The following is a 27,506-nucleotide window of genomic DNA, read 5'->3' as shown; positions in this document are numbered from 1 at the left end:
CACCATGTCCTGATAAACGGAGGATTTGCGTGTTTTCATCAGACGGTTGTTGTATACTGCATTATGTTTGTTTGCTTATGACGACATTTCGAAAAAAATTTCGAAAAAAAAAAACTCCTCCAGTCTGGAGGAGCTTTGGCTCCAGAGAAATTCGGTATAACGGGAGTGCACTGGCCATTCTTTTCTCTGTGTGTTGGAGCTCGATCCCTTCTCTGTTTCTTCTCATTTTTATTCAACTGCTTCCGCGTCCTTCTAAAACTTTAACGTTTCTTCTTGACACATGCCTATTACAGACTTCTTCCGTCATTTCACCGTTTTTGTTTCAGTGTTTTCTAAATGTGATTGCGGAGCACTTTGGGGATTTGCTTTGTTTTGTTTTGTTTTGTTTTTCTGTTTGGTCGCAGCATGATCAGGCTACATAGGAAATGAGAGAGAAATCGTTGCGAAGAGAAAAATAAGAATGTATTAAGGTATAAAATATTATGACAATTACAGCGAACGTCCTAGACCGGGCGTCCAAACGATTTATTCAGCTGAAAAGGGTCACTCTTTTTGGTGGTCTCATCATATTAGGATGAGGCCAAAGGTCAATAAAATGAATTGCTGGCAAGTCACATCCTGTAGCGTAAGCCTAGGGGCCACAAAAAGGGGGTCCCGAAAATGCATTTATTCAGCCGAAGGCTGGGGTCACGGACAAAACTTAGGGGCTCCGTAACGTAGTACTTTATTCTGGGGACAATTTATGGATCAAACTCAACACCCTAGCAGCAACGCACGGTACCGGTAACTAACAGTAAATGCGGTACGTGGGACTACATGAGAGTGGCGTAATTTCTCCAGTTTCTCCGCCGTTTCTCCTTTACTCTTGTCGACTGCTTTTAACTCACGATCCTTCTCCTAGGATGGTTTGTTTTACCAATGAGTTCTCCTTCATTTTCCTACATTGCTTGATCGAAATGTGATGAGTTTTTCAAGATTTTGGTCAGATTTGCATGGTGATTTTTAACAGAAAGCCCAAAAGCCAAAAGCCAACTTCTATTGTTTACGGATTAAAGTCAGTAGACAATGGTAGAGGGTCAAGCCAACACTGCTCTCTGATTGGCCAATTTCCCGATGATGTCATTGGAGTGGATGTAGTACCTTTTGCAACCCAACTAAAATGGATGTAGTACACACTAAGAAATCAGGGTTCAAAATTGAACCTCTAGGCGTGATGCAATAGCAGCACCCCTTTTCCCTCAAAATTTGAACCCCTGTCTAGGGTTCAATTTTGAACCCCATAAAAATGAACCCTTTTCCCTCAAAATTTGAACCCCTGTCTAGGGTTCAATTTTGAATTCCATAAAAATGAACCCTCTGAGTTCAAAACTGAACCTCAAGGTTTATTTTTTGCACCCAGGCAGGTTAAAAATTGAACCTCTGAAGGATACATTGTTTAACCTCAAGGTTGTAAAAAGGTTCATTCTTCCACCCAAAAGGGTTAATTCTTGAACTTTTCAGATATCAAAATTGAACCCTTTGCGGTGCATGTACGCTCCCTGGTTTTTATTTTTCCTCCTTAATGGGTTACATATATTATATATATATATATATATATATATATATATATAATACATGTATTAAATAGACATATATATAATATACAATATTATATATATTATATATCCTGCTGAAATAATGGAGATGTTCAAGCTTAAAGTACAGCACAGTGTTCACAGTTGTTCAATCAAACACATACTCCTTAGCAATGCCAACACATACTCCTTAACAATGCCACCACCAATTCATTGTACATGCTGCTCATACTTCATGTTTGGCACACACTTTGTACAGAGAAATTAAAACATCTCTGCATCACAGATGATTACATTTCATGTTTGTTTAATAAAGTCTTGGGATGATAAAAAACGAGGAAAATTAAATAAAGAGAAAATCCCCATTTTCGTACATTATCTAAGTACAGTTCATCATTTGGTACATACAAACTTGTCACTTTCATTTGTCAAGATGGATGCATTTCTGCATTCACACAAAAATGCACATGTATTGATTTTATAGGCTAGGTTTTTATAATTCAAAACAAAGATTAAGTCAAATCAAGTTTTTGCATTATAATGTAATACATGTACAATAGAAAAAGTTAAATACAATACATGTACATAACATATACTCATACAGTAATGAAATACAATGTATATTCAAATTTTGTAAATAAGGGAAAACAATATTCCCTGATGAAAAAAGAAATGTATCAAAGGTCTGTCATTATATTATCATTACATCATTTTATTTCCCTATAAGAATTTCTTTATGACAAAAAATAAACATAAAAATCTCCCCAAGCACAAGAAAAAAATGAAACATTTGCAATCCATGTGCGTTGTGCAAAAAGTACACTTTTATCATCCAAAGAAAGCAGAGCTGATAATTCCAGATGTTGCATGTGCAAGCAGTTACAACACAGTGAATTCAGGTAAAACAAATAAAACAGTCGAATAAAAAGTATACATGTACATTACAAAACCTTCATGGTTAGTTTCCACATGCATAGAAGGAAACAAAATGGCCACAATACTTTCCAGCTACATGTCTATGCAAATGAATGAAAATACTTTATAAATTAAAGATTATCTAGAAACCTTCAAAAAAGATAAAGATCATTAACAAGTAATCAAAGCACAGTACACAAATATTAGTAGGATTTCCGTGAACACATCTTTACATGGCTAATGTTTACATACAATAATTGTAAAGGTTAGTATCCTCACCTGTTACATAACAGATGGAAAAGAAGGATACCAAGTTTGCTGAAACTGCAATAAAATATATAATCAACACCACTAATACACACACACATGCAAATTGTGACAAGCAAAAAAGGAAAAAGGACCCCCCTCCATCCTTCCTCTAACAGCATCCAATTAACCAAAAGTATGGGGATATGTCTATTCCATCGATATAGGGATGGCATTTGTAACTAGAATCACATTGTATATAGTACGAGATATGATAGAAGACAGAGGAACACTCAGAGATAATAGTACGATAGCATAGGCAGGATAGGAGAGGCATAAAACAGGAAGGTACAGGAATTGTCCAGCTTTATACAGAAAGCTTGAATGATACCACTGTACTGCAGTGTAATTCTCAGTGCTGGCTCAAGGCTAAAATTCATCTTCCACCCAAAACATCAAAATGCAGCTTATATTCATAAGCGAGAATGACAAGAAAACCAAACTACTCTATTATAGCTGCAAGAATTTCTATAACAACCTCGAGGATGATAGTACTGTACAAAGTGTCAGCATACAAAACAATACATTTTTTTTTTAGTGTTTTAGTCATTTAGGCAGAGGATGATACACAATGCAAAGCAGATACAAGTATTAACTCATCATCATACAAGTAGCCACAGGGTTGTAAATCTACAGTGATTTCTTTAAAATCATTCCATGAAGTGTTCTTCACAATATTACCTGCCAGTATTCTACATTGATTTTATGAAGACTGTTTCAGACTGTAGTTGATTGCCCTGGACAAAGGTTTCATCATAGATGCATCTGTAGAACTGAGTGAAGTGGTAGCGATTCATTCCACGAAGACAGCTGAAGAAGTCGCCTCAGTCATGCAGAATACCTGGGGGAAAACAACAACAACAACAAAAGTGTTACACTCTCCTCTGTATAGTGATACAAAAATGTACAATATATCATACATTTATTGAGAAGATTAATTTCTGGGAAGAAGGAAAACACCAAATTGAACATTTCTATGGGTTGCACTTTCCTGACAAATCACAAGCACAACACACTCTACACACCCTCTTAAGCTTAAATTTGATTGCAGGGTAACAATCTCAAATCAATGCTATGTACAATGTAATTCTAGAACTTTAATAGACCATACACTCTACACTGAAAATTTGAAAATGTTCTGCCATCTGGATGAAATATATGCCAATGAAGAACAGGTGAAGTCAAAATTACTTGTGGGGGCCATCAACCCTCTCCATGAAAAAGGCCATACTGATCATGTACAGAGTTTTCACATTCAATGCAAAAATGCAGATTAACCTTGAACTGGGAACAACTGTTGATTGAGAGAAGAGAGATGACCAGTCCAGTCGTATACTGGGACAGATGTCTTGTCCAGGATCATCCTCCTTTTATGTTGATGCAGTGACTGCATCAGCAATTCGGTACAGCGTATTTGGCCCAGTATACACTGGACTCCTGTTATAATGAGGTCCTCAGGGCCTACAGTTTTCTTTCGTTTTATCAAAGTTTTGTTACAACCAAACAAGTAAACAATAAAGCAACAAATGTAGAGCCAGTAACATTATGGCCTCAATTTCAATTTTGTTGTAACGTTATTTATTAGAACATGAGTGCACTGTGTGTATGTATAAAGATTGATGCATTAAAGAGTTCCATAAGTAATACATCTGAATATACAATGCAAAAAAAAAAAAAAAAAAATGAGGCACAGCAGTTTCGTGATCAACTCACAGTATTGTTCTTTGGCAGATCCATTACAGGTCAGTTGCAGGTTAGGTGGCAGCGACATATGGCAGCAGACCTTTCCGGACTTTGCGAAATGTTGGCAAGGTTTATTTCTTCCTTGGCGTTGTAGTGTTGCGATTCCTGCGTTAAATCTATTAAGTACAAAAGTAAACCAAATACATGATATGTCATCTTTGATAATCCAACTAAAAAACAACAGTAATGTAGAGCTGTGCAAGAAAGAATTGGATGCTATACATATGGCCACAGGAACCAGGGGGACTCGGGCCCCTACTTTTTCGGCACCATACAAAGGAAAACATTATAAGGTGTCCCCACTTCGGGTCCCAATCCCCCCCCCCCCAACTTTCTTTACCCGAAAGTGTGTAAGTGGCACTAGAAAGAAATACATGTAGATAAAAACCTCAAAGTGTGAGCACCATAAGGATCTGTTTTTGCGCTGAATACTTTTTTGTTTTGTTTTGTTGATTTTTTTTTTTTGCTTGTAAGCTGAAACCTGGAAGTGGCACCAGAAGTTGCATTCGCGGCCTTTTTTTTTTTTTTGCTTGTTAGCTCATGAAACTAGGAAGTCCCCCCCCCCCTCCCCCTTTTGAAAACCTTCCGCCAACAGTGATACAAAGACTCTGCATGGCATACTGCAATTAATCTTACAAGATTAACCATTCGATCTTTGCAACTCTTACAGATAAGTAATGCTGCATTTGCAACATTCATAAGAAAACAGTTTTTATATCAAAGGGAGCAAATGTGCATTTTCCTGGCCTGCAGAGAAAACTCACCTTTGCCTTGGTGTCACAAGTAGAGAAGAAGCTTTGACATCAGGTTTCATACCGAGAATACTCCCAGGGAGTAGGATGCAATTCAGCGCAGCATAGTCCATAATGAAACAAACAACATCCTTCATTTGCTGTAAGGACAAGGATGCTTCAAACACCTTTGACCTGAAGAAAGAAAGAAAGGGGAAAAAGAAAGAAACTTGCAATGACAACACAGAAATTTGAATTTATATTGAACTGTTCATGTGCAGTAGGCCCTATAACAAATCTGCAGGTAACAGTGCCGTCAATGCAATACAAAGCACAAGGGTCTGAGTAACGTACATTTGTTGTACAATTGTAACCTCAAATTTACCACCACCCACCAGTTTAATATGTAGATCAATGATGTCTGCACAGCGCATGGCGATGTCAATAGGCTATTATATAGATTGCCCACACTTAATACTAGTCTGCTACATGACTTACAACGCTGCTGGCAACTTGTATTTTCACCTCGAAATCAGTATAATTTGACTGTTGTTCACCATGTCCATAGATATAGAGTGTATACATGTAATGTAGATCTACTTAAAATATCTCTTCTTTGTTTTTGTTTTTTTTTGTTTTTTTTTTTTGATAATCAGTACCGGTATCATCAGCTTCACACCCTTGCCACACTGACACAGCTAAACCTTTTTAGTCTAGCTAGTCGGCCACTACATACCGTACAGGAAACTTTTGTACTCAGTCTGCACTGTGTACTGTAATTGGTACTGACTGCGGCACTGTACAACCAAGCCCAAGTAAGAAGGAATTTCTTTCACACTGATGATTACTAGCTGTACCTCCTCTGCCTTAGTACAGTTTGATGCACATTCTCTCATTCAGTGTTTCAATCACCGGTATCCCTCCGTATCATGTCACCGCGGACCGCGACTCTCACATAGCTTATCATGCAGACTGTATCAGGGTACAGGGGCATGCAGATATATGACTAGTGACAGTGCGCGATCGAGTCTTAGTCCCATACACAGTTGTAAAAGAGCCCGAACGCTTCGAGTTCGGGCAGGTCGCAACAGTTAGCTTACTGACTCTGTAGACTGTACAGTAAGTCAGTCTCGACTGTCTCATAAGCACATGCAATAGAAGACAAAACAGTATCACAAATCACTATACATTAAACTACCATTAGATTAAACAATGCAAACTGGTTTGCCTTATTTCTTGTCGATCCCTAAATGGCAGTAGTATAGTAACCGTAAAAAGGCCCGTATTACTCCCCATTACTGCATTAGGTCATGTGATTTTACATACAGTGTATTAATACACGCGTGAACGTGGTAACAAAGAACGGCACGACAAACGATTGAAATTATTACCGAAGAAATGAAAGATCTAGCCGCACAGAAGCGCAACCCAAATAAGTCATGATTTGTGATCATTTACTCACCTTAATCTTGTATAAATCAGCTAGTCTTGCAACGAGAAAGCCCTGCTTCAATGCAATTGCATGGGAGTTCTAGAACGAATGGAAGTGAACTGTCGCGACGCTTTGCTTTGTGACACGTATGTACACATAGCTAGCTCGCTGTATGCGGTGGCGATGCGAGCTTAAAAAAAAAAACGGAGCCTCGATCGTCTTCTCTGCTGTGACTGGTTAATTTCCGGGATTGGCGTGTTAGTCTTTGCTCACGTACTGTTTATGAAACTGGCACGAACAGAAAATACTATATCATTTTATCAAACACCAACAAACATCTTTATATTGATTGATTTGCAATCTTAAAGATGAACATCATCCAAAATTCAAATCACTACTGATACTGCATTACAAATCCTAACATGTTTGAACGCAACAGTATGATCTAGATTTTTGTAGCAGACTAACTCTTCTATTTGGAGGTTCAAAAATTAATCTTTCTCAAAAGTGAACCCCTTTCGGAGTAAATAGCACCCATAGAAGTTAAATATTCAACCCTAGTCCACGCAAGGGTGCATTGGGTCAAAGTCAACCCCAAATTGAACCCTGATTTCTTAGTGTGTACCTTTTGAAACCGAACTGATTTTTGAATGTAATTTTTAAACACTTTCTGGTTGGAAATTCAACTTTTCGTTAGTATAGGTGTAAAGAGGTCCTAAAAATAAGTACATCAAGACCAAAAAGTGGATTTTGATGGAAAATGGATGTAGTACCTTTTGCAACTGAGCTTTTCGTTTGCCGAATGGAGATATTTGCGATTAAAGGTCAAGAAAAATAAAGAGAATAATAAGAAAATATTTGCTTCTTTTGACCATAACATTAAAAATGTACCTCTATAATGTACTGACTAATACATAATTCGTAAGGTATTATTTTGTACTTTATGACAGAGACCGTACTTCAAAATCTTCAAAAATGGACTCATCGGTTTTTGTGAACAAACTCTTCAATTATACAACAAATGCATTGAATGTATACGCATTATTGACAGACTTTAGTACAGAGCTTATTGTGAATTTCATTCTTTTTTTCATAAAAAATATGTTTGATTAACTGTGGAAGCGGAAATTAATATGTTGAGGTAATGTCACACTCATGAAGTGTCTTGGAAATATTTGAAGCATACTTTCACCAGAGGAATCGAAATTCATGTGATGATATGATTTTGACAACTAATTGTTTGTACCCAGTGGCGTATCTAGGGAAAACGGCGCCCGGGGCAAGCACGAAAATTGCGCCCCTAATTTCTGAAAAAGTGTTCAACCCCAACCCCATCCCGGTAGGGACTTTAAACAAAGTCCACATGATGCTTTTTCAAGCACTTAAAAGGGATCTTTTTGAGGGTGATTTAATTGTAATGAATTTTGATAGATTTTGGCTCGCGAGCGCAGCGAGCGAGCCGAAAATTTTTGTATTTTAGCTTACAAAACATGGAATTCTTGTCATTTCTTGCTTACCAAATCTTACAATTCTAATCAAGATAGTGAAGGCCTTGTAGATAACGATTTATACCAAAAAACTGAGGACTTTAAAAAATACTCTTAATTAGTGCGCGCGAGTGAGCTTAAATTTGTATATGTCCTCGTCATCATCACGTATTGTTCTTATCTTTTTTATGTAAATTTTGGCGAGCGAGCGCAGCGAGCAAGCCGAAAATTTTTGTATTTCAGCTTACAAAACATGGAATTCTTCTCATTTTTTGCTTATTAAACTGTTAAATCTCACAATTATAGTGACGACCTTACAGATAACGATTTATACCAACAAACTGAGGACTTGAAAAAATACTCTAAATTAGTACGAGCGAGTGAGCCGAAATTTGTATATTTCTGCGTCATCATTACGTTATTTTTTTCTTATCTTTTTTATTTTTTTTTTGCGCCCCCTCCCCCGTATGTTCGAAACCGTTGGCGTACTCTTTTTATCCAATCGGCGATCGCTTCAGAACGAATGAAATTGCAGTCGCTGCTCCGTGTGACATTTTTCCTGCTAAATATAAAGTGACATGAGTGAACAGAATAGACATTATCATTTTGTCCGCGTCATCGTCACGTTTTGTTCTTATCTTCTTCTCATTTTTTTGTATAAATTTTGGCGAGCGAGCGCAGCGAGCGAGCCGAAAATTTTTGTAATTCAGCTTACAAATCATGAAACTCTTGTCATTTTTTGCTTATTAAATCTTACAATTCTAATCAAGATATAGTGACGGCCTTACGGATAACGATTATACCAACAAATTGAGGACTTGAAAAAATACTCTAAATTAGTACGAGCGAGTGAGCCGAAATTTGTATATTTCCGCGTCATCATTACGTTTTGTTATTATCTTGTTTGATTCGGGGTTTTTTGCACCCCCCCCCCCTATGTTCGAAACCGTTGGCGCATTCTTTTGATCCAATTGGCGATCGCTTCAGAACGAAACAAATTGCAGCCGCTGCTCCGTGTAACATTTTGCCTGCTAAATATAAAATGAAATATGTGAACACAATAGACACTGTCATTTTGTCATCGTCACGTTTTGTTCTTACCTTCTTTTTTATAAATTTTGGCGAGCGAGCGCAGCGAGCGAGCCGAAAATTTGTGTATTTCAGCTCACAGAACATGGAATTTTTGTGTGAACACAAAAAACATTGTCAATTTGTCCGCGTCATCATCATGGTTTGTTTTTATCTTGTTTGATTTGGTTTTCTGCCCCCCCCCCCCTCCATTCTCCCTCCCCCTTCCGGGCGATTTTTTTTTCCTTCTTCTTCTTTTCTTTTTTTTTCTTCTTCTTCGTTTTTTTTTTTTTCCCACTTCGTTCGCCCGGGGCACGTGCCCCCCTTGCCCCCCCCCCCCGATACGCCACTGTTTGTACCCTTATTTTCTATGTTCGTTCATCTTGCTCTCTGTATGTTTTTTGTGAACTTTTTCAGATATTTGTAAGGAAATAATGTCCCTCGAAGGACAATAAAGAGAAAAAAATATCTAACGAGTGGAAGGTCATTAGATTCAAACCCTTCTCATAAGAATGATGAAATTATATGATTTTAGCCTACTATATTTTAGATATCACTAGGTTTAAAGTGTTATATTTATGTATTAATTACTCTACTGTAACTATTTAATAAAGTTGTGAAAATCTGCAATTGTAGATCATTTAAAATTCTCACCCATACACAAAACAATATTCACAATCGTGCCCCCCCCCCCCCCTCCGTGTGTTCCTAGATTAGGACTTTATAGGACTTACCTTTTTTAATGTATTAACAGTGACCTGCTAAATTGCTTTCTTTTTGTTTATAACTTAATAACTGACAAATAAGAGAGAGGTGGCTATTCATAATGTTTGTATAATATTTGGAAATCGATCGGAGCATCTACAGACGAGGGACAAAATAATGCAAATTGAGCTGTACCTGCAGCCAATTTGACCATCAACGCTATTAGGACATATCCCTTCACTGTAATGTATTATGACGGTATAGAGCCCTTCAAAGGTTGGTAACATATGGCGACTATCAAAATGCCAGGAACATTATCACAGCTAGGACAAAATGTACATTGAATTAAATAGCCATTGATAGATAGCTGCGTATAATGCTTGCAACGGGCAAAGGTGCTGACAAAGGTATAAAAGCTCAGAATGTTAACAACAGTAAAACTTTGCGACAACGTCCCTCTCCTCTTCCTTGTTCTTTTTCTGCATTGTTCTTTTGAGTCATGTGGTACTCTCCTCATACTGTATCAAAGCCTCAATTTAACTCCTCAAAGAAGTCCATTATGGAGGTTTTAGGACTTGCTTCAGAAAGATAAGGAGGGATGTTCCAGGAAAGCTCCCGACTGCTAGATGTTCGGTCACTATTCTTTACCTGTGTCCTTTGTTTGTGTGATTTTTGTTTATTTCTTATTTTAATTGTCTGTGGATCACTGACAAAGAAAGACGGACGCCGCTTTTGGATTGTATAATGGCTATATTATTCAATCTACAATAAAAACAAAGATGCAAAAGAATACATTAGCATTCAGGCATTCAGATGTGTACATCATTTGTTGACAATGTATTATCTTATTGAATGAGTCACTGTTTAACCAATCAATGAGTGACTATTTCATAGCTTTCCGAGTGAGACCGGTATAAAGTTGTGCCATATCTAAATCAACCAGAAATTTACATCTTCAGTGCATCACAATAAATTTAGTTATACCTTTATGCATTTCTTTTATATCAAAACAATGAAGCTCATTAATATTCATAAGTCTCTCATAAACTTGATTTAATACGTGTACCTAGAGCTTCTTTCTAACGAAGATGTTCAGATTCACAAAACAACCTAGCTTAAAGGGTGTGTACAGTTCTGGTCGAGGTGAGGATTTAGCTTTTAACGTTTTGCGAGATATTCAGAAACCACTCTATGAGATGTTTAAAAGCATGCAGTTCTAAGGGGTATCAAAAGTTTATTTGATGAAAATTGGTTTTGAAATGGCTGAGATATCCAAAAACAAAGTGAAACAAAGGGATCCTAATAAAGTTGTGGCATGTCGCCTTTCATTATTAGCACTTTTTTGGATATGTCATCCATTTGAAAACCAATTTTCATCAAATAAACGTTGAATCCTTCTTAAAATTACATGCTCTGTCATATTTCATAAGAGGCTTTTCATTATCTCACTTAGGAATGTTCAAAACATGAATCCCCACCTCAACCAGTACTGTACAGTCCCTTTAACTAAGGTCTCATTCCTTGTATCATTTTCACTTGAGACTTCTAATCTGCTATATCAATCATAACTTCAACATTTTGTTACATCTGACTTCAAATCAAATTCACTTGCTGTATCGTGCAATTTCCAATTACACAATGAGCCTGCAATCTTTATATTTGCTTTAAAGATAATTGCCAGGCATTTTGATGCATTGATTAAACCAAAAAGTAAAAAGCTATGACCAGATAACTTGCTACACAGAGCCCTGGTACTATGCGAGCTCTTTACCACGACCGTGCCGAATCAGATAACACAGCATAACACTGCTTAATTAACCAGCCATGATTAAACCTTTTCACGGAAATGTGTGTGAAATGTTGCTCTACTTTCACTCAAAATTGAGACCTTTTATCCAAATGAAAACTAATTTCAGCATGCAATTCTGCACCTTTTTTACCGAAACCAAATTTCTTTGTTTAAAGGCCACTTTCAAGTTTCTTAGTGTAAATTTTCACCTCATGACAGTGACCTACTTCTAATAAGCAATATTTCACCCATTTGTGAAATTCCTTCATATTTGTCAACTTAAACTAATATATCACACTTCACATGTAGCATATTGTAGACTACATGTTTATAACTTCATATACACATTTTCTGAACATGAATGTTCATTGTAACGTTACACAATTACATGTATGTAGGCACACATGTGTACCTATACTTATTTCATTTCATTTCTGTGCAATACTTTGTGTCTCTGTGCTTAGTTGCAACATTACTTAATTTAAATCTTCCTTTTGAAAGGACATCAAGGTCAAATTCTGACCGTAGGATGTCAAACCAAAACAAACTGCAATTAGCCTACGACAAGCAAGCGTAGGCGATATGCAAGGCCACGCCCAGATTCCAAGCGCACACGAATACTTAATTCACACTGTACTGTGCGAACGAAAGTTAATCTGTACACTGCGACACAAAGTTTTACATCGAAATTTACAGCTTTTGCTTTAACTACACATATCAACGTTTCACTGATAATATGTTCGATATTTCATGATTTGAACTCACTCTTTGGGTGGCGTTAAACTCGGCCGGAAACACACATTCTGGGGCGTATAGCCCCCCTGGAAAACGGAGTTCTGACGGTTCAGAACGTCAGGGCTTCTGAGAAAATACCAACGCTATGGTGTCTTTAATTGATCTGAGCAAAATTCAAAATTTCTCAGCAACCCTTGTTTCAACGAAACAGTTTGTTTGTTTGTTTGTGTGTGTGTTTTTTTTTGTTTTTTTTTTGTTTTGTTTTTTTGTTTTTGTTTTTGTTTTTTTTTTTTTTGTTTTTTTTTTTTTTTGGGGGGGGGGGGGGGTAGGCAAAGGGAGTGTCTTCCGAAAGTCAGGTTGAAGTTTTCCAAGCAACAATGAAAAGATGCTATCCTGGACATAAAAAAATAAAACATCCCATCAAACTTTTCAGAGGAGTGCACTGAGTTTTTTGAATGCAAAAGATGGTCTTTTTTTCACAATATTGCTATAAACAAAAGGGATTAAGGAAGGCAGTCATGGCTGCACTCATGTCTTTCTTATTGTCTGCAATATTGAGCATGTCTCTGGACGTTATGAGTGATCCGTATATATAAAGCTAGAAAACACATCAAATCTACAGTAACTGTATAACACAAACCCACGAAAAGACATCGAATCAGGAGTGACGGTAGAACTGACTACCTTTAATGAATCAGTGAAATAATCATAAGGGCTGAAGGGTCCTTCTTCCGTTCTTATTTACTTCAATTTGATCCTTTCTTCCACCGTTTCGACAAAAATTCTTTACCATCAGGGACTATGGTTTCCTGTTTTATTTCTCCATGAAGGTTAAGAAACATTTCAATCCGAGAGAAAAAAAAAACATTTCTTTTTGCTTTTTTTTTCTGTACTTGACGTATAAGGTAAAGGAATTAAATTCTCGAATGTCTCCCGAGTCTAATGAAACCAGTATCTTTTATACTCTCATGAAACCAATGAAATGTACATTGTTATCATTATTATTATGATTTTTATGATTATGATTATCATTATTATTAGCATTAATATAGTTATCATCATTAGCATAATAACTATCTCTGAAGGACACAGATATCTAAGTTTCTATGTATTGAAGGAAGCATTGTTACATAATACAGACAGGCAAAAGGACTTGTTATTCTTATCAATAATGACCAGGATTTTTCCATACAACTGCGTTGTTATTTTCTGCTTACGTGAATACTTTCGTTTACGATATCACTGGATTATATTATTTCTAGTGTACATATACAGGCTCATCATTAAATAGTCGCCCTCCATTTGCTGCTCGAATGTAATACCTCAATATTCTTTGATGAGTGCATCTTAATGCAACTCAGAACTGTTTTACGAATATTCCTTTGGCATATTAACAAGTAATATATAACTTTATTCTATGTCGCACCATTCTACGACAGGTTCATTCAACAAGTCTCTGTCTGAATCAGATTTTGGTAACCAAGAAATAAAAATGCTTTAGTATTAAACATGATAAAGAATATTTACACACATCTTTTAAATTGTGTTTCATTATGTTTTAAGAACAATGCATAAATTCTAACATCATGCCTCGCATGAACTTTCTCTTTTCTATCTATCGAACGCTAATTCACGTGTTGTGCTACTATTTGTCGATGTCTTTACCACTATTGTTTCTTTTGCTCTTAGACAAACAGACGCCATGGCAACGATTCATCAGATCAACAGCCAGAACCTGGAGTGTCCTATCTGTCTGACTCTTTTCAACCAACCTAAATCACTAACATGCTCTCACACGTTCTGCAAAGACTGTCTTCAACGATTATCTCGAACCCTGTCCGATCAAGAAACAATATCATGTCCAATATGCAGGAAAGAAATGCCCCTACCCAGTGGAGATGTGGATAAGTTACAAACAAACATATCGCTGAGTTCTCTCGTGGACGAAGTGAAAACCCAATGTCCGGCATGCACAGTTTTGGAGATGGACAGCAAGTCGCCAGCTGTGTCCTACTGTCAGGACTGCGGGAAATTTATGTGTAAATCGTGTGAGAAAGGCCACTCGCTATGGAAACCGTTCTCCACCCACTCAGTGGTAGCCATGAGCGAGGTGCCCTCGGGAAAAGTTTCGCTTAAGAGGCGACGGAAATGTAAGAAACATCCTAATGAGGATGAAGAGTGTTTCTGCACTGGATGTCGGGAGTACGTCTGCTGTAAGTGCGGGATATTCAGACACTCACAAGCAGGACATCAGATTGAAGAGGCAGCTGTCCACGAGGGGAAATTGATGGAAAATATTAAGGAGTTGAAAAACAAAGTAATATCAAAGAAAACGACCATCAACAACCATATTGATTTCATAGAGACACAACGCAATGAAATAGCAATTATGATGAGAAAGTTTAATGAGGACATCGACAAGACGTACGAAGAATACATACAGGTATTGACAGCCAAAAGAGAAAACCTGAAAAGTCAAGTAAAATATTGGTCTGAGAAATTCGAGAAGGAATTACACGTCATGGCGGAAGAGAGCCGGCAAACAATCAGTCAAATGACCGCTATGGAAGAGCTGGTAACTAATGGCATGAGGGTACCGCTAGAGAAAGACGCCGTGCTTGCACACGACACGCTCTGCGAAAACTTGAAGAGCTTTCTCGATCGAGATGATCCCGTCGGCCAATCACCGAAAGGTGTGACAGAACGAGCTGAGAAGATTTCATTTCATGGAAACGACGTCAATGAACTTTGTCTTGGAGAGCTGAGAGGTTTCGCGTGGGTTAAAGTGGACGTAAACCTCCCTCCCAATAGTACATTACACACTCTCGCTAGAGCACCAGGCGGTGAGATGGCGATGGGATCGTCTAAGTGCGGAATCCAGCTCTACTCCCCTGATGGCAAATTACAGCAGACGGTAATAGAGAATGTCAGTACCTTTGGCATTGTATTCTTGTCTGATAGTCGAAGTGTTGTACGCGACGAAGAGAATTATATGACTCTCTACACTTCACAATGGGAGAAGCTTGACGTCACGTTCGAGACGAGGAGTATCGATGAAGGAGGGTTGGGTGGTCTCACTGTGGATAGAGATGATAATATCTATGTGAGTTATTGGCTCCTAAAAACTATCCTGGTTTTCACCCCACAGGGTGGTAAGGCTATCAGAAATATGATGTGTGATGAATATTTACCTAAGCAAATATTCTCCTTTCACAACACAGGGAAACTGATACTGACAGATGGATTACATGTTGTCTGCCTTGATGGTACGGGGAAGAAGGAGAATGTCTTGGGAGACAAGAGTATGCATGTCTGCCCAACTGTGTGTCGAGATGATTCGGTCATTGTAGCCTGGGTAAAGCACGAGGAGGGTTTCGTCACTATTGATAGATACAATAGTAATTTTGATCAGGTGCACAATCTTATAACTGATTTTCAAATACACAAATCAGAAATACTTTGGTACTACCTACAAGAGTTTGAGAGTGGTGAGATAGCTTTCTGCACTTCAGATAGACTCTACATATTTGATGTGATTTAACCTTTAACGCCTTCATACATTCATACACTTATAAGCACCATGATCATGTCTTAAAATTATAGTTTTCTCTAGATGATTGACCGTTTCAAAAACAAACAAACAAACAGCGTCAGTTACAATATTTGTTTTGAGATATAAGTGCTCTAAATGATAAAACATTAGGCTTTGGGGAATGCTCTTCATTAAATCATATAAAATGACCAAGAAAAGACGTATTTCATCTCGCGCTCAGCTGAGTAGGGGCAAGTTCATTTTGCAACCTTCCTGAGAATATTACCTATGAACATGAAAAAAAAAAAGACGGACATTGGGAGGTTTGAGGGCTCCTTGGTGTCCATTTGTACATTGATTTGTATTCTCTTTTAGAATGTTTGATCGTGCACTTTCAAAACATGCGATCAAATCTAAGAATTAGCTACCAAGTCGTTCGCGCACCAATGGGGTCTGCCCAGAATCTATTATAAACCTCGAGGTATTGATTCACCAACGTATTCACACGCAGTATCTTTGGTTTTGGATTTTTATATTTCTAGATTCTCCAATTTGGGAGTTCTGGTGTTCCCTTTGGGTCCCCATTGGATGGAGAGATAGTGACGAGCAATTTTTGTAAATCATCTTCTGTAACCCTAGTGATAATGCCTGCCAACGTTTGTGACAAAGCTCACCATGCGTTTCCAAAAAGAGGAAATTTGAAAATGAGGCACATGATTTGGCTGGCCATCCCCGCCCCCCTCCCCGTTCATTCTCGAATCTGCAATGAATCTGGCCAAATGCATATTTTTCAGTGTTGTGGTAAATTAGCCAATTTATTCCTCCAACTTACAACTCAAGACGTTATCACAATACTAATTCAAGTTTTATAGACTTAGTTTATCGGTATTCGAGATCCCAGAAATTCACATCTCATGGGAACAAAGCATTAGAGTGAACAGTAATACAGCATTATACTTCGGTATTGAGATATTAATCATGATTTCTAATTCGTAATGTATGCGTACACTCGCCCATGTGTGTTGAAATACGCAGCCCGGTGATCAGCCAGGGAACAGAATATAACAATACCAGTCATAAGAATTCTCAATTTAAAGAAAAAAAAAACAGATGCTGTTGTCAGAGTATGGAGATATAAAATGCATCAATTACTTTGCAAAAAATAATTAAAAAAAGAAAAACACTGCTTGGGTGAACTTGAAGGTCTTCCAGATTTTGGATAAAAAATGTCAAACAGTATATCACCCAAACAAAATCGATTGGTGACTCACTTTTCCTGATCATTTCCCCCAACAACTACCAGCCTCCCTCTCTCTCTTCATTTTCTGTTTTATTCACACTTTAATATTTGACAATCTTCTTTACTTTCTGATGTTTGTAATAGCTTATTTCTCTTTGGTAAATTTTGGAGTGAAACAGTGACGTGTATCAAACCACTGGCGTCACTTCGCTGAAACAGAGGAGTTTTGAAGTGCATCATCCTTGTTATTGTGATGTACCAAATAGGGTGAACGAGAAGGTGTACAAGTAAATTAAAAAAATGTAAGAGTATATCGAAGAAACCTGATTGCCTTTGTATGGTTATTCACAGCAACGTATTAGTGATATGTTTCACTGATGTCATGGTATTTATCATATAACCTGTAACGACAATAGGCGTTTTCACATCAGCCCGATAAAAATCCAAGCTCGAGATATTTTTCGCAGAAAATAGTCAGCAAAATAGCGCGCTATTTCGAAACATCGGGCTGATGTGAAAACGCCTTATACGACCAACTTTACCAAAGCAAAACTGAGATTTCAAAGCAAAAAAAAAAATCGCTGGCTTCAAAATCATTGATGGATATCTTTTGGAATGTTCTAATAATTGAATTATCATTACACACAATATAGTATTTCTGTTTTGTCATTTAGAGAAAGATGCGTATTTTGGTGCTACAAAACGTTTATTTTGTTCATTCATATTCATTTTATTGATATCCTAGTATAGTCCTGTACAACACACTTCGAATGATGAGAAGCAGATACTATTATATATGGCTCGACATTTTATATAATCATTAGTGCGGTGGCCCGAGGTGGCCTGCTGAAAATTGATGTTGGACCACCAAATTTCCATAAAGGTTATCCTTTGATGGCCCGATAGGGTAACGAAGATACAAAATAGATTTGTATGGTTGTTTGAGCCACTCCAGATGAAAAGATTTTAGTAGCCCGAACGGGTCACCAGAGAAACAGGTTAGCGTCGAGACCTTGTAAAAGGATTATTGTAACTAATCAAGACTAACGAGAACTGCGTTTACTTGCAATTCGATTAGAAATGAATGATGAAATGTTGATATTTACAAAGTAGTTGCATTATAGTATGTGTATTGTTTTTGTTTTGCATAACTGCAGTTTCAGTGTTTCGTATAGTCATTGTAACATTGACAAATCTGATCATTATTTTATCAACCTCGTTACATACCACTACTTCAAGTCTTTGCCATCTCTCTCTCTCTCTCTCTCTCTCTGTCTCTGTCTCTCCCTATCTCTTTCTCTCTCTCTCTCTCTCTCTCATATCATACTTATTTTCTACTTCTCTGTTTTTCTTTTTTATTTCTGGTGGCAAAAAATACTAAATAAACAATATCTCTGGAAATCCTTGTCACGGAGCCTCGTGTATAGCAGCACCTGTTGTGCCACTGGACAGAACGATTTAAAATCATCATGGCCAATCATATCTACTTAAAGTATGCAAACCCGTTCATCTCCTTGTTGTTGTTGGTTTATAACAAGAATCTTTTGTTTTCCTTGAGGCCCATCGCAGCATGACTTCAAATTATCTAAAATATCAATTACAAATTGTGTAGCTTCCAAGCTCTAAACTGAATTCAACAATATTTGCATAGAAGTAAGCTTTTATCGTGCATTGTTTTGTTTTGTTTTATTTTGGGGGTTTTTTAGACTGACTTTGCAGTATTGGGCTATTCAGGGATAATCACACCAAGTGGTACTCTTTTCACACACACGATCCCTTTAACATTCGAGAATAATTCATCTGTTTGTTTCTATTTTTTACATATTAAGTTTCTTTCCCACACATTTTCCACGAACCTTTTTTTCAGTTGTATGTCATCAGATCACTGCAAAAAACGCATTTTATGTCTACGTTGTTCTATGTTCTATGTCTGTGATTTGTTTGATATATTTTAAGGTTTGAAATATTCTGTATTCACAACACGGAGTCGTGTGGAAGATCATGTATTTGAACGGGCCGCCATGTTATAAATATGTGAAAATAAATAAAAATATATAAATGATATATTTCTGTATGACTTTTACGTCAAACATCAAGATGCTCCATAGGATTTCTGCATGCTACTGTAATTCTATGGTTTGTTGGTTTTAGTTTAGTTTTGTTTTTAATTTGTCTGTTTGCAGAGTTCGCAGGGTATATACCTCCAGTGTACACAAAACTCAGGGTTTTCTGTTTTTTATCTTTTGTCTTTTACGCCAGTATTTTGCGTCCTTCCTGGTGTTTTGATTGAAATTATTGATATTTTGTTTTAGTTTTACAGAATTTTAGTGCATGTATGATATTAAAGTTCACCGTTTGACGAGGGACATTTTATATTTGCGTGTTGTATGTGTGGTTGTCATGTATCAGCGTATATGACCCTGCACCACAAAACACACAAAAAGTCGCCAGACCCGGATTTTTAGTTAAGGGCAGATTCTAAAAGAGCAGACTCTCAGCTTTAAAATGATGTATAACTCAATTCAATTGGATTCTCCTAATCACACACTCAGGAAAAGTGTGAACTGAGAAAAGAGGCTCTGCAGTACAGTGAGTATTCAAGCGCTTAATTTTTACCAAGCCGTGCTGCCTGTGCGATGAATAGGACAAAAAACAGGAAGTGAACCACCGGAGTAACAACAATGAAGGAATTATCAAATTGAACTGAAATTGAGCATGCCTTATAACACACTCTGTCCATAATTAACGCCAACTTTCAAAGGAGTAGCGTCATCCTTTCAAAAGTTATTAGAGTTGAAAGTGAAGGGTGTGCACAAGGTTTCTCAGAAATGAAAATTGGACTCTTAAGACACATCTAATGACAGCATTCTACCAAAAATGTTCAACATAAACTGCTAAAAAAACAAACTTTCCTGACCGTTTTATGATCCCAACTTTTAACATAATGTAGAAAAAGACTTGCTGTTTTAGAAAATGTGAAAAAGTCAGGATCGGCTAGGTTGATCCATTTCATTTATTTTCAGTCCTCATTCAAAATCAGTGTGTGCGACTTTTTGTTCGTATTGTGATGCACGGTCACATATGTTAAGCAACAGAACCTCTTAGTTAACATGTTGACAGCGACTCTTACTAATAAATTTAAAGACTTGTTTCAACTATGTATAAAATCTATGGTGAAATTAAATCTTACCTCAAGTTATTACTTAGTAGACTAATATGCGTGTGTATGTATACGAATGTTTGTTTGTCGGTGTGTGTCATCGCCTGTAACCACTTCCCTCTTCTCTTCCCTTTTCTTTATTGTACAGTGCGTATAAAGAAAAATAATAATCGAATTATGGAGGTCGATGATTATAGAACTGTCAGCTATGGAGAGCAAAATGATAGTTGTGAGGAAAGGGGAACTCTTCTTCTCTCCGTTGATACCTAATTATGTTGACAAATGTCATGCATGACTGAGCACATAAACTTTAAAGACAACGATGACAAATTTCACTTTTTCCAAGTTTGGTTGCCTATTATTGAGAAGGAACGATGCATATCTCCTCTACATAGGCCGAACTATTCTCTCTATAAGATATAACTGCTGACGATCGGCTCGGTCCATTTTTCTTTTTTCTGAAGTTTTGTTTCGTCGAATCAGTCTTGAAATGTCGCGAATAATAAGAATAATAACAGTGAGATTGCGATTGCATTTAGACAAGAAAGACGAGCAAAAAGCTTACGATGTATGTCTGAGGTTGTCTCTACATAGATGTTCGACTAAAACAAAGAAAAACAAACAAACAAACAAACAAAATACACACACACACACACAAAAGCTCACATTTAGTCCGGCGGGAGATTCACAGAGAGCAAACAAACATGAAAAAAAAAATGATAACAACAATATTTATCATTACTATTACTCTAACTATATACTATTATCTTTATTATTACTATTATTAGTATCAAGATTGTATTGCTGCGAGGAACGGGTCGGAGACATGCCCACTTTTTATCCATGCCCTATCATCTACTATCTTACCAACCCCCTCCCCAAACACACACACCCGCACAAGCGCTCACACACGAACACAAAAAGCACAGACACAGATAATGATAATAATAATAATAATAATAATAATAATAATAATAATAATAATATTATTATTATTATTATTATTATTATTATTATTATTATTATTATTAATAATATGGAGTATATATACATGTAATGCCCTTCGCCACTCAGTCTGAGTGCTCAAAGGGCATGACAAATCTCACATACATCATAAAAGTGAGGAAGGAACAGAAGAAAGAAAGAAAGAATTGAGACATTTAATCATTGACTAATCATATGCTATTAAAATGAAGGAGGTGTGTTTTCAGCCCTGTCTTTAACGAATCTATTGAGGAGCATTTCCCACTTCCTTTATTTGGGATAATAAAATCACCTGGTCTTAACTTCGTCCGTTCTCCGTTTCTCTTTCATAAACACTGATTACTCGGGGTTTACAGCGAAACAAGCTCACTTTCATGTAGGTCCCTTCATACTTCTCTTTGAGCAACCCGAACAGAGATTTCGACCAGTTATAATTAGAATTACTGTGTATTTTACCATGTACGAACATTGTAGATTTTTTTTTTTGCTTGTTTTGTACATTACTGACAAGGTACAAAGAATTTGTGCTAATTACATTTGATGCAATATGGATACATATGAGGTGAAATAAAAATTGAAATAGAAATTGAAATTGAGATAGTACGAATGTGTAAGGCAGCTTGTTCCAGAAAGAGGATCCTGTGTAAACAAAAGACCTGTCATCCCATGACAAGTTTATTTTGTGTTTCGTTGTTGTTTGCTTGTTTGTTTTTGTTTGTTTGTTCGTTGTTGTTGTTGTGTTTTCTTTTTTTTTTTTTTGGGTGGGAGGACTTGAAGAGGTCAGTATTACTAGAACGGGATGATTTTGACGGAGTGTACTGATGAAACAGATAAGTATTATACTGGAAGGCAAATCTATTCAAAAAATGATATACAAAAAGGACCAGCTTAATTTGAATGCGGTGCAGAATGGGAAACCAGAGGAGTGACTTCAGTGTACAGGAGTAATCTGAGTGTATGATAATTGTTGATGCAGAGTTTCGGACTTTTTCAGTAGTGACAGCTGACGGTGTAGCTCCGATGGCCCGTTAATGTCATGCGAACTTCAGTGAACTACTTTGTGGTTGAAAAAAATGTCACTCAGCTCTTCTTAAGTTTGAAAAGTCTCTGAAAGTTAACAAAAAAAAAACGGATCAGACATATGAATACATTACATAACTCTCTAAACTACTATGTCTCATTTTACTCAGATAATGTGATTCTTCAACATAGCTATTTTTCATATCTTTCTCTTTCATGACTTTAAAGATATTTCCCATGGTGGCTTAAAAAAATGATTGTAGGCATATTGTTTTAGGTAACATGTGGATTCAGATCTTAATTTTTTTTTGCAAAATATTAAGTAAAAAACTTTTATGAAATATCAAAATGCATACAATCATAAGGATAACCCTTCCTATTATTTCTAAAAAAATAACAATAATTTGACGTATATCAGCTTCAAAATGGCCGAGATATTAAAAAACTAAGAAAAATTAAGAGATTCTTATAAAAGGCTGGTACAACATTTTGTTACAACCTTTTGTGTTTTGGGATATCTCAGCCATTTCGAAACCGATTTTCATCAATAAAGTTTGGATTCCTCTTAGAAGTCTGTATGCTCTTTAGTATTTCTTTCAAGTGGTTTCAAATTATCTCCCAACACGTTAAAACCTAAATCCCTGTCAACCAAAGGTATACCGTTCCTTTAACTTTATACGAAATGCTCACTTTGCATTAGAGAAATTTCAGTGTGCGCTGTGACTCCAGGTGGACGATACAGAGTGTTTGCGATGTGGAGAAAACCCGCTTCAATCAGCGAATGAATCAGGGGTCAGGGGTGAGCGAAAACGTCACAAAGTGTACAAACTTTCCTCTGAAAGTTTCCCGGCCATTTTTTTTTTTTTTTTTGTGAGTGCTGTGTAATACCTTTATGTGACGGAAAGTCAACTCTTCGCGAGTTAATTCCTCTTGCATGGATCTTGAAATTATGACCACATTCAGTCTAATATGTGTTCGCAAATTCCTATAGGGAGATTAGACAACAGATTGCAAGTTTATGTCTGTAATTTGATTCGGAACGAGACATAAATCAGCAATATTGAACCCGGAAGTACAGCATAACTTGGTAAGCATTTACATACAAAATGATATCCACAATCGTGCCCCCTGCCTTCGTGTGTTCCCAGATATTGTGCCTGACACGTAGTTTTACAAATAATGCCTGACCACGGAATATGCCCAAAGTTGTATGCCCTAGTTTGTGTGGTGAATAGTTTTCTGTCATGATTTTGGTGATTTTGTGAGCATGTTAAGTCCCACCCCACACCTCTTTTTATATTCGTAATGCAATTGAAAGTTAGGCAAACAGAAAAATTGACATATCAATCAGCATGTTAAAATATGCTGTAGATTAAAGATATTAATCATTGTCTCCACTGAAATAAATTAACGTCTGACAATGTTATCAAACATTAAAGTGCTAACAGATATCACGTAAGCATAATCATTATTGGAGAAGTAAATAAACTTGTCAAAGGTCAGACCTCCTCGAGGCTGTCATCCAGAACTGAGGTTGATGCATTCTAATGATCAATAAAATGATGCTACCCTAAACAATGAGAACATCTCATCGAATGCCTCCAAGACAGCTTTAAGCGTTAAAATAAAGATGGGGTTGATGACAGGATTATATTGTTGGAAAGGTATACAGGAAGCAAATTGTGGCAGTCAAATCTCTCTCATTGTCTGCAAGAGCGTTTGTCTTTTCTCCATGTATACATAAAACTCAGACGAAAGAACATCGAATCAAAGGTGACAGTAGACCTGACTGCCTTCAGTCATACAGGGCCTTAAAGGCCCTCAGTACTCATTTCCTTTAATTCACTCCTTTCTAGCACCATTTTGACACCGGCATATTCCAAAAACAAAATTGATATTTTCTATGTGCATAACTCAGTTCCTGACATATGAGGTACAGGTATATAAGTAAAAGTTCTTGCGGCCTTCCGCGTCCACCAAGACTAAGGAAACCAGTATCTCCATGCAATAAAAAGTAAACTATTCATAATAATATCTCTCCTGGATAGAGATACTTTGTATAGATTGAAAGACACCCTGTTCCGTTTAATAGGCCTATCTACGAACAGGCAAATATTATACATTGATGGACACACGATTCTATATTCACTCATTTCGCTCACATATTCATTGATTTTTTTTCTTTTTTTACATGACAACTTTTGCAAACAACATCACTGGATGATGTTATCGCTCATATAAATATACAGGATCACGATTCAAAGAGTCATCCCTCCGTAAGCTACTCTAATCAAATAACCTAATATATTTTGATGAGTGTATCGCAATACAAGTTATTATTTTTTCAAGAATATTTTTTTCAGAGTATCAACGAGTAACATCTAATTTCATTTAATATCATCGTAGGACGGCCCCACTCAATACGTTAATATGATCTCCTCCACTCAAATGAACCATCCTAAATAGGGAAATTTCTTTGCACCCAAAAATAAAGCATCCTCAGTAAATGTTATATAAAAAAAGAAAACATTCACGCTGGTGTCTTAGATTGTGCTTCATTATTTCGTTCGGATTTAAGAATGCATACATTCTAACATCATGCTTCGAACAAACTTTCGCCTCTTCTACCAGGTAATTGCTGAACTCAGTTTTTTGATGATATTTATCGATGTTTTTACCACTTTCTGTTTCTTTTGCTATCAGAGAAATAGAGACCATGGCAACGTTTCACCAGATCATCAGCCAGAATCTGGAATGCCCTATCTGTCTGAATCTTTTCAACCAACCTAAGTCACTAACATGTTCTCACACGTTCTGCAAAAAAATGTCTTCATCGGATATCTCAAACTCAGTCCGACAAGGACACTATAAATTGCCCTATATGCAGGAAAGGAACGCCCCTGCCCAGTGGAGACGTGGATAAGTTACAAACAAACATACCCCTGAGTTCTCTCGTGGACGAAGTGAAAACCAAGAATCCAACATGCACAGTTTGTGCGACGGACGAAAAGTCGCCAGCTGTGTCCTACTGTCAGGACTGTGGGAAATATATGTGTAAATCGTGTGAAGTCGGCCACTCTATCTGGAAACTGTTCTCCACTCACGAAGTGGTGCCCGTGAGCGAGGTGTTCTCGGGAAAAGTTCTGTTTAAGAGGCGACGGAAATGCAAGAAACATCCTAGCGAGGATGAAGAGTGTTTTTGTACCGCATGTCGGGAGTACACTTGCTGTAAGTGCGGGATGTTAAGACACTCACAAGCTGGGCATCAGATCGAAGAGGCAGCTATCCACGAGGAGAAAGTGATCAAAAATATCAGTGAGTTGAAAAAAGGAGTAAAATCAAAGAAAGCGACCGCTGAAAATCATATCGAGTTCATAGAGACACAACGCAATGAAATAACAAGTATGTTTAGAAAGCTCAATGATGACATCGACAAGACGTATGAGGAATACATGCAGCTATTGTCAGCCAGAAGAGAAGAGCTGAAAAGTCAAGTGAAACAATGGTCTGAAAAATTCGAGAAGGAGCTACAAGTCTTGGAGGCGAAGGGTCAGCAAAAAATCAGTCTCATGAACGCTATGGAAGAGCTGGTAACTAACGGTATGAAGGTACCGCTGGAGAAAGACGCCTTGTTTGCACACGACACGCTGTGTGAAAACTTGAAGAGCTTTCTGGGACGAAATGATCCTGACAGTCAATCACCGAGAGGTGTAGCCGAACGTGCTAAGAAGGTTGTATTCTATAGGTACGAGAAGATCGATGAACTTCGTCTTGGAGAGCTCAAAGAATACCAGACGGTAAGATGGCGGTGGGATCGCCGGGAGGCGGAATCCTTTTCTACTCCCCTGATGGCGAGTTACTGCAGACCGTGCTGAAAGATGTCAGTGTCTGGGGCATTGGATTCCTTTCTGATGGTCGAAGTGTTGTACGTGATACTCATCACAAGATATCACTCTACACTCCGCAGTGGGAGAAGCTTGACGTCACGTTCGAGACGAGAAGATGTCATGGAGCAGCGCTTCCTAATGGGAATGTAGCTGTGGATAAAGATGATAATATCTATGTGTGTTGGAGGGATTAAAAAACGATCCAGGTATTTACAAGAGAGGGTGGTAAGGCAGTCAGGGACATGACGTGTGATGGATATACACCTTATCAACTATTCGCCTTTCTAACCAAGGGAAAACTGTTACTCGGAGACATATCAACTGTGGTGTGCCTTGATAGTAATGTGAAGGAGAATGTCTCGATAGAGAGGAAAAGGGATCGGCGTGCCTTCCCAGCTGTGTGTCGAGATGATTCGGTCATTGTAGCATCGTTGAAGGGCACCCGCTTTAATGTGAATTTCGTCAGTATCGATCGATACACGAGAGATTTGGAGCATGTCTGCAATATTATTACTGATTTCAGAGTACCACCCTCATTCTTTGGTTATTACGCTCTACAAGAGTTTGTGAGTGGTGAGATAGCTTTCTGCACTGAACATAAGCTTTACATATTTGATGGAAATTTGCCTGAACTGTGATAGACGATTATTTCTTATACAGAAGCGTGTCAGAACAAACAAACAAACAAAGAATGAACTTGCGTAGACCAGAGTATGATGACCAGATTGATCCCTCAGTTAACACTTTGGAAAACATCCATTTTATCATCGTCCAGTAAATGCATTTACGATCCTAAAATTGCCTTTTGCTAATGCAAAATACAACTTTTGCTGTCAGTTTGATGTGCTGGTAAGCAGCATATTCGTGTAAATGCATTTATAACTATTCAACACACTTCCTATTTGAAATGATAGAGGTGTAGCTAAGGTTAAATCTTTGCTTAAAACGATTATATCTACTAAATCCTAATTACTTATATTGTCGTATACTATAGTGCTGTATTTTAATGAAATATCTTTATCCGTATCAATGCTCTTAGAAAAGTCAGTATTAACCACTACATATTTTTTTTTTCATTATTGTTATTATCATTCTTAGTAGTAGTAGTAGTAGTGGTGTTAGTAGTAGGATTACATCACGGTTGCTTATCCCAGTTGATTTTAAGCCCAACTTACCTGTTGGTACATGTACGAATGAC

At 37.2% G+C, this 27,506-nt stretch overlaps 1 long non-coding RNA gene and 1 pseudogene across 1 annotated transcript; one reads left to right on the top strand and one right to left on the bottom strand.

The window, feature by feature from the left end:
- Positions 1 to 3,616: 3,616 nt before the first annotated feature.
- On the bottom strand, positions 3,617 to 6,816 carry LOC140247013 (uncharacterized). The gene is made up of 4 exons (XR_011902578.1): positions 6,732 to 6,816; positions 5,303 to 5,464; positions 4,509 to 4,654; positions 3,617 to 3,636 (listed from the first exon to the last, which is right to left on the bottom strand). It is a non-coding gene; the product is annotated as an uncharacterized lncRNA (long non-coding RNA).
- An 18,321-nt stretch (positions 6,817 to 25,137) lies between these two features.
- Positions 25,138 to 26,946, top strand: LOC140246524 (uncharacterized; annotated as a pseudogene).
- The last annotated feature ends 560 nt before the right edge of the window (positions 26,947 to 27,506 follow it).

The sequence above is a fragment of the Diadema setosum genome, chromosome 3, assembly GCF_964275005.1.
Source record: "Diadema setosum chromosome 3, eeDiaSeto1, whole genome shotgun sequence".
Lineage (NCBI taxonomy): Eukaryota > Metazoa > Echinodermata > Echinoidea > Diadematoida > Diadematidae > Diadema > Diadema setosum.
The sequence above is the reverse complement of the archived record's forward strand: the minus strand, read 5'-3'. Positions and strand labels throughout refer to the sequence as shown.